Source organism: Nicotiana tabacum, chromosome 7, assembly GCF_000715075.1.
Source record: "Nicotiana tabacum cultivar K326 chromosome 7, ASM71507v2, whole genome shotgun sequence".
In the NCBI taxonomy this organism is placed as follows: domain Eukaryota; kingdom Viridiplantae; phylum Streptophyta; class Magnoliopsida; order Solanales; family Solanaceae; genus Nicotiana; species Nicotiana tabacum.
In genome coordinates this window covers 121,670,246-121,684,581 of record NC_134086.1, presented here as the reverse complement: position 1 = coordinate 121,684,581, position 14,336 = coordinate 121,670,246, and positions in this window count along the sequence as shown.

The following is a 14,336-nucleotide window of genomic DNA, read 5'->3' as shown; positions in this document are numbered from 1 at the left end:
GAGACTTGCCTTCTTCTCAACTCTTTAAGAGCTAGAATAAGAGCAATTGCTTATATACCCATTAACAACCTCTTCCTCATCCAATATGGGACAATGTTCCTTCATCAAGAAGAGAATCTCAAATGAAACTCAAATATTTCATTTTTCCTCCATTTCCCATTCACCCTCTTTTAACCATTACTTAAAACCCAACAATTCCCCACATGAATGGGGAATGACTATATCACGGAAATATGCATGAAAAATTGTGTGATTCGCAAGAAAGGATTAATTGCATATGGATAAGTAGTTTTTCCTTTGAACTTTCCGTAGTAAACTTATGTCGGATATACTCGATCAATCGGTAGATTTTATATCTTTGAACCGTCAAACTTTGGTGTATACCTAGACAACCATAAGTCACACAACCAACCCTTAACTGTCTTTGTTCTCATTGTTATATTCATTTCAGCCATGAACACTACTTGGTTTCATAAGTGCATAGAGAACCGGCCTTGCAAAATTCTCCTTGAAGCGGCTAACACTTCACACTTACATAGGTGAATCCTAAACATCTCATCCCGTAGATACTGTCACAATCCAAAATCAGACTAGTCGTTGTCACACCTTCTTTTTACACCCCCCAAAAGGGTATAAGGGAGTTTTTTCAATTTAAGTGACAATCGAAACAAGATTATTTATTTATTTAGAGTCGCCACTTGGGATGATTTTATGGTGTCCCAAGTCACTGGTTCAAATCCCGAATCGAGGAAAAGATTGATTTTGTTTTACAGTCCGCGAACACAGAAATTTGGGTAAGGAATTCTGTTAACCCGGGAGAAGGTGTTAGGCATTTTCGGGTTCCGTGGTTCTAGCACGGTCGCTCAACTATTATTTTTGGCTCAATTATCTGATTCTAAAACACTTTTAAACCTATGTGTATTTTTAACTTTAAAACCGCTTTTATTTATTTAAAGAGTTAATTCAAGGTTACTTAAAATATATCGCAAGACACGCCACATGAAATGCACCCGCGGTTCACGACATGTTCTATTTAACCTTGTTGGAAATTAGAACCAGGCCACATGAAATGTACCCCCAAGTTTTAGTAATAATCGTGATAATTATATAATATACGCGCCTAAAGCAACTAAGAAGTTCATTTTTAATATCTAAATTATAACATTTGTGAGAGCCATGAAAAGTTTAATTGATGGCACACCTCGATTTTAAAGAGTTAATATTAATTATCCGAGGGCCATGGGTTATCTAATTTTGTTTATGGCACACCTCAAGTCTAGTCTTAAAGGATGTTTGAACTACTCTTTTGAGGGCCATAAATTATAGATTTGTTGATATGGCATGCCTCAATCCAATTAAAGGAGTCATTGTAATTACTGAGGTGAGTTTGAGGAGGTTTGATTTTATCTAATTAAAAGCTTAACTTGGAATTTTCAGACGCAGAAGGCCTCAAACAACATACTCAGTGCTTGATTACCTGAAAGGAATTTATGGACCGATGACAGGCCCACATTTAACGAACCAAATCAAATTTTAGAAATTATACGTGTATTTCCATTTTGCACCATTCAAACTTTGACAAACTGTGGCAAATGAGCCCAGCCTGAGTCAAGATTGACCCCAAAGCCAATCAAAGAAAATCATGAAATGTTTTTTGAACAGGATTTCAACAGATCACAAGATTTGGGCCAAGGTTGGCCCAATAACCTTAATCAAATGAAAACTTCAATATAAGGCCCTCTTAGATTTAATTCCTTCCCCTTTAATTCACCTTCAGCAAATAACACAACAGTTCGAATATATAAAAATACACATGTGTAACCAGATTACCAGCTGATGTTAACAGTAATGACCTAAACATCTGATATTAACAACAATGGCTTGGACATTTGCACATGCAACCAAGCTTAACCAATCATAAAATGGTTCAGCATCTATTACATACAAACTATCCTTAAATGATATTAACACTTAGCAGGGTTTAATCCAAAACACTTTATTCACCAAAATACAAAGTTAACATACAATTTAGACCTTAACACAGTCCATAGATACCATGATCCCTTAGTATAGCAAGACCACTACACCTAACAACTTTAAACAAAAGAAAATCAGCCCGTGACAGCTAAGGACTAGGCATTCAACAAGAGAAGTTTTTTGACAAAAAAACAATTCCAGAATGATAACCTAGAGCCCAAAATCCAACCCTAAGATGAGATACAACTCTAAGGGCATGAATGATCACAATAAACAACAAATATACTAAGTTAATACAGAAACTTCTAAGAGACAAAGCTAACATTCAATAAAAGGAAACTAGTATTCATCTCGAAATTTCCAATCGATTACATAGCTTCAAACTTGCATTTCACACATTCATAGGGGTCTAAGAAGTACCTGAATGCACCAAAACAACAAGAAAACAACCTGAGGTTAGGAGGAAGTAAGCAATAATAGATCAGCAACAAGTTAAAAAATTCAGTCCATGTTTGGAACCCAGAAACAACAAAAACAGTGAAAGATCTTTTGAAAAAACCTAGAAAATCGACCAATGGAACAGTACCCCTGGACCCTTTTTGTACGTTTTCTGATCCTGAGGCTCTCTCAATGTGTGTGTATTTAGTGTTCTAGGTGAAGAAAGTAATGTTGGAAGATATTTCAGTCATTTCTAGCTCTAGGTCCTCTGATCTCTACCCATTCTCATTGAAGGCAAGCCTTATATAGAGGGCTTTAGGGCAACAGAAATGATTTTACCCATTTATCAATTACCCCTTCCCCAATTTTCATTTTTTCATTTTAAACCCTGATTTTCTAACCTGTTTGACAAACCAATCCCTTCCCCCACTTTCCTAGCAGCTTCCTTAGGCAGTTACAAAAGATTCCCCTGCCCAATTTTCCTAAACTAACCTTTAAAGATTTACTAACTACCAAAATAGGCCTTTGAGCCAATATGCACCCTGCCTCTTGGGCTTCTGCATTAGTATACTCTAACACCTTTGGGCTTCTTCCACTAGCAAGCCTAGACTCCCAATGACTCACAAGGGGTTCCGGACCCTTTCTCTCATTTTAAAAGAAAAACAAGTGAAAAGGAACAAGGCAGAAACGAATGAAATTAACTACATGCTAACTACAATTATTAAATTAACCAATCTCTAAATTAAAAGGCCTATCATGCAACAGATACGGATTTGAACAAGAAAAGAAGAGAGGAAGAGGAATAGAGGATGAAGACAGAAACATGCAAACAAAAGAAATGAAACGACTAACCACAACAAATGAAACAGAGGTGAATCGACTTGCCAACTCGAACTACTTCATCAAGGGTGGGAAACTCACCCTAATGAACTCCCTCAAACAAGAGTGCTCTGTCAAGGCGAGCTTCGAACCCTGACGAGCAAAAAGGTCAACTCGACTCCAGTTCTGAGATTAGATTGAGCCCTAGATTCCAAATTCGGTAAACTCTAGGGTTTGTCGCACCTCCTTTTTCCGCCCCCGCGGGGGTGAAGGGAGTTTTTCCAATTAAAGGACAATCGAAACGGGATTTGTTTATTTATTTCAGAGTCGCCACTTGGGAGATTTAGGGTGTCCCGAGTCACCAATTTAATCCCGAATCGAGGAAAATATTCGACTTTCCAAATGAAGTCTGCGAACCAGAAATTCTAAGTAAGGAATTCTGTTGACCCGAGGGAAGGTGTTAGGCACCCCCGAATCCCGTGGTTCTAGCACGGTCGCTTAAACTGTTGTAATGGCTAAAATATCTGATTTTAATACATGTTCAAAAAGCTATAATGCAATTTTAACTTTTAACCGCTTTTATTGTTATTATTATATTTTTAAAGAATGTGAACATCGTTTAAAAACATGTCTTTGGACTGCGTTACATAAAATGCATCCACGATCCGGAACATATTTTTATTCAATGTTTTGGGATTTGGATTTGGGTCGCATAAATGCGTACCCGTGTTTAAGAATGTATTATTATTATATCGCGCCTAAAGCGATTAGCGCTTTATTACTTTGGGAAAGACCGTGAAATTTGCTAAACGGCCCATCCCGAAGTTTAAGTAATCAATTAAATTTTTATCGAGGGCCCCGCAATTTGTGTGTTTTATTTGGCGAGGCTCGTCTCATTTATTTTAAATGGACAAATCTTAAAGCGACTACATTTTGCTATTTAAAATTAGTCTCTAAAATGAATAAAGAAAATCCTAATTAATTACGTTTTTTATTTATTTATTATTATTATTAAGAAAACATGACATGCTAATTGCTTGATTAATACAAATATTGATGAAAAAGGAATTTTTTTCTTAATTTCGAAATTATAGATAAAATAAAAGTTCAACAACTAATATCCAAAAGAATCAAATATAGCTAAATTAAAACTCAGCATTGTTAAAAAAAAATTTATTGAGATTAATTATTCACAACCATTTGAAACTTGATTTAACCATAATTACTAAAGCTTATTAGAAAGTTTATTAGACTTAAACGTTCTTCTAGTCTTGCTTGAACTCAAGTCATGCCTTAATGCCTAATTTACGAAGTTTTAATTTAAATTCATGTCTTAGCTAAATTTAGCTAGTTATTCATGATTAACCTACTGTTGATAATCTTGAAACCTTCATAACTAGTGAATTAACCTGTTTTGCCGAACTGATTCATTAAAGACTAACTTAAGTTATTCTTTCCTTATTCCAGTTATTATTTAGTAATACATGGAATAGCTTAAATATAATCAACAAAAGGAAACAAAGAAAAACGAAATTAAAACTTCAAAATTTCATTCTTCATATGTATTCATGCTTCATATTTCGGATTACAATAACCAGCTTTTCAGTTGTGTACCTGATATTGGAAGCAAAAAAATGAAGATGAGAATCAGCAACAGTAATAACAGTATAGCACAGCAGCAACAACCCAGCAACAGTACCAACCCAGGAAAAGAGTTTGCAAACCAGTAGAGCAGTAATCCCAAAAACAAAAGCTTCAAGCTTTGATGAAACAACAATTAATTCTGATTTCAAACAATGAAAGAAAGCAGAATATTTTTTAGTTTTTTTTATTTGAAAGTTTAAATATTTTTCGGAATTTTCTCTCTCTTAAATGTTCAGCCCTTTTTTTCTCTCTTCTATTTTTCTTCTCAGATTCGTTTCTCTTATATGTGTTTTTTCTCACGTATCTCTCTGTATTCTCTCTATCTGTCTTCTTATTCTGATTTCAAGACTTCTTATATATAACTCATCCCATAAATCTTTCAATTAATTAAAATCAATACTTTTTCTCTACCCAACCCATTATCTTCCCACTCATCCCCATTACATTAAATAAACATATCACACCACCCCATTATATTTTGTCCCCCATGCCTAACATAAAATAATACAAGATTCTCCCCACTACATTTTGTCTTGTCCCCCCTTTATATTAAATAACCATATCATAACCCACCCCATTTCATTTTGTCCCCCATGCTTCATATAAACAATTACAAAATGTACAATTCCTAAACTACCCCTCCGACCTTACTGAAATTACCAAACTACCCCTGAACGTACTACAAATTACCAAACTACCCATCAGCTATAACACATCATTTAATCAAACTTAACCAAAATATAGACAATATGATTAATTTCTAACAATGTTCAAACAACAAATTTCATGAACATGATTTCTTCAACATTTCAACAACAAAGCACATGAACATGATTTCAACAACATTTCAACAACAAATCACATGAACACAAATTGAACAACAAAGAACAACTAAAATTTGATTGAACAATATTTTAGCAACAAACAATCCTATTTTCGGATTCAACAACAACAACAAACAAGTATATTTAGATTTCTAAATTCAATCATATTGAACTTAAAATCAATTCTAACAACATTACAACCAACAATTCATATATTAAACTTTATGAGACAAATTCAAGAAATAATCACAAATGGTAAACAAGAAATCAAGCTATACAAATTTCGGATTCAAGAACAATCAAACAAAGTATGAACATGAATTAAATCTATTTTAAACAACAAACATGATGGATTTAAACGATTAAACCAACATATTTCTCTAACACAACTAAATTGTTTAGACAAATAACAAGATCGACGAAGAAACAATTATGAACTTAAACTTGAACTTAACAATTTTAATAATTTCTAACAATACATAAACACATGAAACAAATTGAAGAAACAATTAATTAAATTTCAATTTGAATCTAACAAACATCAAACTAACAAATTCTTACTTAAACAATAAAACAAACATGAAATAAACATGAAGAACCACTAATTAACTTTCCATTTGAAATCTGAAAATTAATTCAAACAAACAACATGAACAAACTAGAAAATTATTTCAACGACGAACAAACCAAACAAGAATTAAATCACTTATTGATTTTGGATCCGAAAATAACGAACAAAAATTACGGACAATAAATGAGATTCAAAAACCAACTAACCGGAAATGAAACGACAACAACGATTGTAAACAAATCTATCCGAGCCTCGACTCAACGAAAGACCTTCGAACTTTTGACGAAACGAAGAAGACGAAGCAACGTGAAGCAGACGCAGCTTGAAGAGAAGAGACGCAATAGCAGCCATGGCTGCCTGCGTCGATGAGGAGCAGCTGGACGAGCTGGATCGGCAGCAGCAGTGGCGTCAATGGCGAGCTGTAGCATCACGGCACGGCGGCAGCAGCAGCGGCATCGATGGAGCAGCAGTGACAGTAGCCATGGCGTCGTCTGCGGGGAAGGAGAAGCAGCGTGAAGCAGAAGCTTGCAGCCAGCAGCAATGGCGACCATGGCAGCAACAGTCCGCAGCACGTTTGGACTGGAAGATGAAGCAACTCGATGAAGAACCGGTCGTTTGGACTGGAAGATGAAGCAGCTCGATGAAGCTTTGGTCGCTTAGGTTCTTGAGGTCGTTCATGGGAGGTCAGCTTGGAGGTGTTTGGTGAGTGTGTGTGTGAGTGTGATGTGGGGATGAAGGGAATGGGAGAGGGGCATCCATGGTTGGAAGGGATGTGAGCTTGAGGAAGAAGAAAAAGATAGGAGAGGGGGGCGGATGGTTTAAATTTTTAGGGTTTTCTTCTCTTATTTTTGTTTTGTTTTGTTTTTGTTTTGTAAAAAATGAAAGACAAAAGGGGGTTTGGGTCTTTTGGTTTATAGACTGGGTCGACCGAAGATTGGGCCATTTTTTGGGCCTATGGCTTGAAATCGAAGAAGAGGCCCAATTCCGACTTTCTTTATATTTTCGCTCTTTTTTCTTCTTTTATTTCTCTAAAACTAAATTATAAAAATACTTAAACTATTATTAAGAATTAAATTAAGTTATAAAAGCGCAAATTAACTCCCAATAACAATTAATGCACAATTAAGTAATAATTAAGCATAAAATTGTATATTTGGACATTAAATGCTAAAAATGCAAACGATGCCTATTTTTGTAATTTTTAATTTTTTTAAAACAAATTTAATTACTAACAATTGTAGAATTAAATCCTACATGCAAAATGCGACATATTTTTGTATTTTTTATTAATTTAGCAAATAAACATGTACAGACAAATACAAATAATTATTTAAAATATCACAAAATATCACAAAATTGCACACCAAAGAAAAATCATTTTATTTTTGATTTTTTTGGGAGTAATTCTCATATAGGGCAAAAATCACGTGCTTACAGGGTTCATTTGGGCAAATTGTCCGGCGTTTTGGGTTTGGGGAGATGTAGTGACTGTAGGGTGCAAATTTGGGCAAATTTGGGTAGGTTAAGGTTCGAGTGTCCGACCTTCAATCTTAGATTCGAAGAGTTTAAGGGCGATTCGAAGGGAGCGGGTTGTGGATTTGGTATGAGGGGATGAAGGGGATTCTATGGTGTGATTTTGAGGCGGGTTGGGGTGGTGTAAGGCTGCGCCGCCACCAGCGATGATGTTGAGTTTTTAGGGTGGCGCTAGGGTTCCTAGTCTCTAAATAGGGACGATGAGGGAGAAACGGAAAAGCATCCTAAGTTGTTCTAAGGCTTTTCTTTTCGGACAATTTTAATTAAATGGGGGGAAGCTTTGATGGCCGTTCGATGAAAGGAGATGAAGGGCTAGGATCCTTTTGACACTATTGAACTTAGAACGACATCGTTTGAGTTGTCTTAATACTAGAAAGGTCTGGACCAGGTGGGAATCGGGTTTGGGCCTAGATTGGGGAATGTTTTTTGGGCAGATTTTCAATTAAACTGGCCCAATTCCAAGGTTTTAAGACAAATTCTCAATTTCCTTTTCCCACTTTTTTTTTCCTTTTATAATTAATTAACAACCCAAATTAACTCTTAAATTAAAATAATTTACCAAATTAGGCTAATTACTCATCTAGTATCTACAATAATTAATTAACTCCTAATTTAAAATGAAGAACTATAAAATTTAAAATAAAAAGTTAAAAATGCAAAGTGAGTTATGTTTTGTGATTTTAATCATTTTTATAAGACAACTAAATTGCTAATTAACCTAAAAATGTAGAATTAAATCCTAAATTCAAATGCAATGTATTTTTGTATTTTCATGAATTAAATAAAATTAAACATGCACAGACAGATGCAAACAATTAATAAAATGCTACAAAAATCTACGAAATTGCAAATAATGGGAAAAATTTATTTTTCTTGAATTTATGAGAGTAATTCACATAGGACTAAAATCACGTGCTCCCAGCTACCCCTCTTTGCTCAGAAACACGAAGAGTTTTCGTGCAAAGAAAAAGTGAGTGAATACGAGCGATTTTTGCCCGTTTGAATATTCAGTGGGAAGCATTTTTGAAAGATTTGACCGCACCCTGCTTCTGAGGTTGCCTACATATCCTTGGCTATAAAGGAATCAGGTCAGTGTAGTTCGTGAAGTTTCGGTAGCTAGGACTACCAGGAAGCTGTGATTTCACTGTTGCTACCGTTGCTACTGCTCACTGAACTCCTTATTACACCAAGACAAAATAAAAGAAGCTAGACTAAACTATAATCTATGAATTACACGAATCCTATCTATATAGAAGATCAAACTTGATCTTGCAGTTCCTGTTGCTCTGTTGACTCGTACTTTCCAGGTGAAATTCCTTTGTTGCTGACTTGAATTGTAATCTGAGATGCTTTCCCTTTTCTCCAAGTGGGCGCCTGATTGCTAAACTTGAACCGTCTTCCTTTGACCACTATTGCCTTCCCTTTGTTCTCCAGGTGGGCTCCTGATTTTCAACACTTGAATTATCTTCCTTTCCTCCGAAACTTGCCTTGTTCTCCCTTTGTTCTCCAGGTGGGCTCCTAACTGCCGATCTTCCTTTGAATATTGCTGCTTCCCTTTGTTATCCAGGTGAGCTCCTGATTGCTGTCTTTCTTTGAACATTGCTGCTTCCCTTCACTCTCTAGGTGGGCTCCTGATTACCAACATTTGCGCTGCTTTTTCTCGAAACTTGAACTGCTTCCCTTTGTTCTTCAGGTGGGCTCCTGATTGCTGAACTCCTTTGAACCTTGCTGCTTTCCCTTTGTTCTTCAGGTGGGTTCCTGATTGCTGACCTCCTTTGAACCTTATTGATTCCTTTTATTCTTCAGGTGGACTCCTGATTGCTGAACTCCTTTGAGCCTTGCTGTTTCCCTCTGTTCTTCAGGTGGGCTCCTAATTGCTGACACTTGAATTGCTCTCCCTTTGTTCTCCAGGTGGGCTCCTGATTATCGACACTTGAATTTCTTCTCCCTTTGTTCTTCAGGTGGGCTCCTAACTTCCAACACTTGAATCACTTCTCCCTTTGTTCTTTAGGTGGGCTCCTGATTACCGACACTTGAACTGCTTCTCCCTTTGTTCTTCAGGTGGGCTCCTGATTACTGACGTTTGAATTGCTTTCTATCCTTGAAACTCGTGTTGTTCTCCCTTTCTCTCCAGATGGGTGCCTGATTTCAACAAAACCGACAAAACAAACAAAATTTTTCCTGCCCCAGTTTGGTAGCTGGGCACATCTGTGAGTGCTAATTGAACCATGTTACTAGAAAATCTCAAAGAATTTGAAAGATAAATCCCATTATCCAGGAGGGTCCTGAGAATTCCTAGTAAAATGACAGTTTTAAAGCTACATTATATTTTCTAAAGGTATGACTTCCGCTAAATCTTGTTGTCTAAGAAAGTCTTAGAACTACATCCCATTATCCAGGAGGGTCCTGAAAATCAAAATTAAGTCTTATCTTAAGTGCGACAAATTTAAGGCTAAATTATACTTCCTTATAGCAGAACTTACGCGAAATCTTGTTATCTAATGGAAGTCTTAAAGCTAAGTCCCATTATTCAGGAGGGTCCTGAAAATTTCGAATTGAATCCTATCTTAAGAATGAAAACTTCAAAGCCAACTTATATTTATTTGGGGTAAGACTAATGCTAGATCTTGTTACTCATGAATGTTTTGAATTTTAAACTAGGTCCCATTATCCAGGAAGGTCCTGAGAATTTACGGTCAAACCTGTCTGGTGCTTGCTTTTCCTTACGGAGGGTTTCTCCGAAACAAACAAAATTTCCTGCCCCTGTTTCAAATCAAAGAAAAATCTTGTCAGTTTAAAAATGTGATAGTTAGTTTGTGGCATTCTTGCTGAAGGTGGCTCTTCCCTTGCCGTGCTTTGCTTTGACAGGCTGCCTTGAACTGGCCAAGAATTGTTTGACTTTCTGACTGTCCCTCAACCGTAGGACCCTGGATAACTCGAGTGCTCTATACCCAAACCGTTGTTTTATATTTCTGACCCTTCTATGCTTTGTGTAATTTTGGAAGTTGGTAGTGAGCTTTGAAATTCTTTCTTATTTGCTTAAACAAAGCTGACATTGGTAACATCTTAGAGAAATAAACCCAAAAGAAATGAAATGCAATGACTTTGAGAGTTAGGAATAAGGAAGAAAAATCCAAAATTGGATGACTGTTTGAAGGGGAAAAAGAAAAGAGACTTATCTGAGTGGAGTAGCTGGTGCCAATGATCATGACATGCATTTTGGATTAATCAGCCCAGTCTATCCAACCAATCAACTTTCAGTTGTCATACATTGTGCCCCGAGATCTCCAAAATTCATTTTCGTCACTAAAGCACTGACCTTGTTCGGCCTGTGGTGCCTTGAAGGGTTTTCACCAACAAACCTCTCTCATTTGTTCATCTCTCAACTCACTTTCACCTTACAGTGCCCGTAAGGAGTTTTACCAATAAGACTCTCTCATTTTAATTTCTCTCAGATTTCCATCGCATTACGGTGCCCGTGAGGGTTATCACCAATAAGACTCTCTCATTTTCCCATTTTTCCTGCTTAGACCGGAGTGTTGCCCCTAGTTTGGATCACTTCTGCTTGCTCGACTTGGCATCTCTCAAAGATTGATTGGAATGTATTTCTTTGGGCCGTAACGTGGGCTTTTGGATAGGATTAGAAAGAAAAGATATCAAAAGGCTCAAAACAACTCAACTCGGTTCAAAATTACAACTTTTGGAATCAGATTTCTTACTACAACCACAACTTCTGCCTCAGTTTCTTTGCTTGGGGACTTTTGAACTTTTATTTTGATGGGACCAAACCGTGAGGCTGCCTACATATCCTTAAAAGGAATCAGGTCGAATGTAGTTCATGTCATAGGAATTACTTTGTTGTTTTGATTTTTCTCTTTTTTTTCCCCACTCTTTTTCATTCTTTTCTTTCTCTTTTCTCTTATCCTTTACTTATCTTTTGCGTTCGTGTTTCTGAATTTTGTTACTAATTCCAAAAGAGGGGTATGAAAGGAAATAATTATGGCTCAAACGGGTAACAAAGGATAAAGTTTTTAGATAGCAGAACAAAATGCCTTCGTCATTCCAATCTTCAAAACATGCCAAGTACAAACAAACACAATTTAAACCAAAGAAATCATACATAATATCTTTTGACTGCATCAGAATTGATAGCCATATCTACACATTTGCCTTCTATATCTATTAAATACAAAGCATCATTGGACAACACTCTCATTACGATGAACAACCCCTGCCAATTTGGGGCGAACTTGCCTTTTGCTTCAGCCTGATGTGGAAGGATGCATTTCAATACTTGCGGACCCACTTCAAATTTCCTGGGACGCACCTTTTTGGTTTATGCTCTTGCCATTCTCTTTTGATACAACTGGACATGGTATACTGCTGCCAATCTTTTCTCATAAATCAAACTCATCAATTTCGGCTTCCGCAACGATCCGAAGGGATGAAATTTCAACCTCTGCGGGTATCACTGCTTTTGTGCCATATACCAACAAATAAGGAGTTTCCCCTACTGAAGTGCGAACAGTAGTGCGATAACCCAACAACGCAAATGGTAACTTTTCATGCCATTGCCTGGAACCCTGCACCATTTCCGAAGTATCTTCTTTATGTTCTTGTTGGCTGCCTCAACTGCTCCATTCGCCTTGGGGTGGTTTGGGGTGGAATTGCGATGCGTAATCTTAAACTGTTGACACACTTCTTTCATCAAGTGGCTGTTAAGATTAGCACCATTATCTGTGATGATCACCTTTGGGATTCCGAACCGACAAATGATATTTGAATGAACAAAATCAACCACTGCCTTCTTGGTCACAAATGTAAAAGTTTTAGCTTCAACCCACTTAGTGAAATAGTCAATGGCCACCAGAATGAACCTGTGCCCATTGGATGCTGCTGGCTCAATTGGTCCGATGACATCCATACCCTAAGCTACAAAGGGCCATGGTGCGGACATTATGTGTAATTCAGATGGCAGAGAATGAATCAAATCTCTGTGTACTTGGCATTGATGACATTTGCGCATAAAATCTCGCTCCATGGTGAGCCGATAATAACCTGCTCAGAGAATCTTCTTTGCCAGAACATACCCACTTATATGCGGCCCGCAAACCCCGGAATGTACTTTGGTCATGATAGTTGATGCCTGTCTAGCATCTATGTATCTTAACAAACCAAGATCTGGAGTCCTTTTGTACAAAACTCCTCCACTGAAGAAAAACCCACTTGCCAAACGTCGAATTGTTCTCTTTTGATCCCCCTTGGCTTGTACTGGATACACCCCCATTCTGATGTATTCCCTGATGTCGTGGAACCACGGCTCACCATCAAGTTCTTCTTCCACTATGTTACAGTAAGCTTGCTGATCGCGGACTTGAATACGAAGAGGTCGACATAATCTTTGTTCGGATGGTACAACATTGACACCAAGGTAGCCAAAGCATCAGAAACCTCATTATGGATCCTTGGAATACGCCTGAACTCTACTGATCGAAACTATTGACAAAATGATCATGGAAACATTGTCGGTACGGTATGAGCTTTAAATCCCGTGTTTCCCATTCCCCTTGAATCTGGTGCACCAGGAGGTTTGAGTCTCCCAAGACCAAGACTTCCTAGACACCCATGTCTACAACTAACCTCCACCCCAAAATGCATGCCTCGTACTCAGCCATGTTGTTGGTACAATAGAAATGAAGCTGAGCTGTAACAGGGTAGTGATGCCATGTTTCAGAAATGAGTACAGCTCCTATCCCAACGCCTTTCATGTTAGCAGCTCCATCAAAGAAAAGTTTCCAACCTAGTTTTTCAACCTGTTCCAACTCGTCAATGTGCATCACCTCTTCATCGGGAAAATAAGTTCTCAATGGTTCATACTTTTCATCGACGGGTTCTCGGCCAAATAATCGGCCAATGCTTGGGCTTTCATCACTGTCCGAGTCACATATACGATGTCAAACTTTGTGAGCAAGATCTGCCACTTTGCGAGCCTCTCTATGGGCATGGGCTTCTGAAAGATATACTTCAAGAGATCCAAGTGAGAGATAAGGTAAGTAGTGTCGGGCGACAAGTAATGCTTCAACTTCTGTGCTACCCAAGTCAGGGCACAACATGTCCTCTCAAGGGGAGTATACTTAACCTCATAAGATGTGAATTTCTTGCTGAGATAGTAGATGGTTTGATCTTTCCTGCCAGTGATATCATGCTGACCCAACATACAACCAAATGAGTTATCCAGGACTGTCAAGTAAAGAATCAAAGGTCTCCCTAGTTCCGGCGGGACCAACACATGTGGGTTTGACAAGTACGCCTTTATCTTATAAAATGCTTCCTAACACTTATCAGTCCACTTGACCGCAATATCCTTCTTCAGCAACTTAAAGATAGGCTCGCAAGTTGTCGTGAGATGAGCAATAAATCTACTAATGTAGTTCAGCCTCCCTAACAGACTCATCACTTCGGTCTTGTTCCTTGGCGGTGGCAATTCCTGGATAGCTTTGATCTTTGATGGATCCAATTCAATGCCCCGC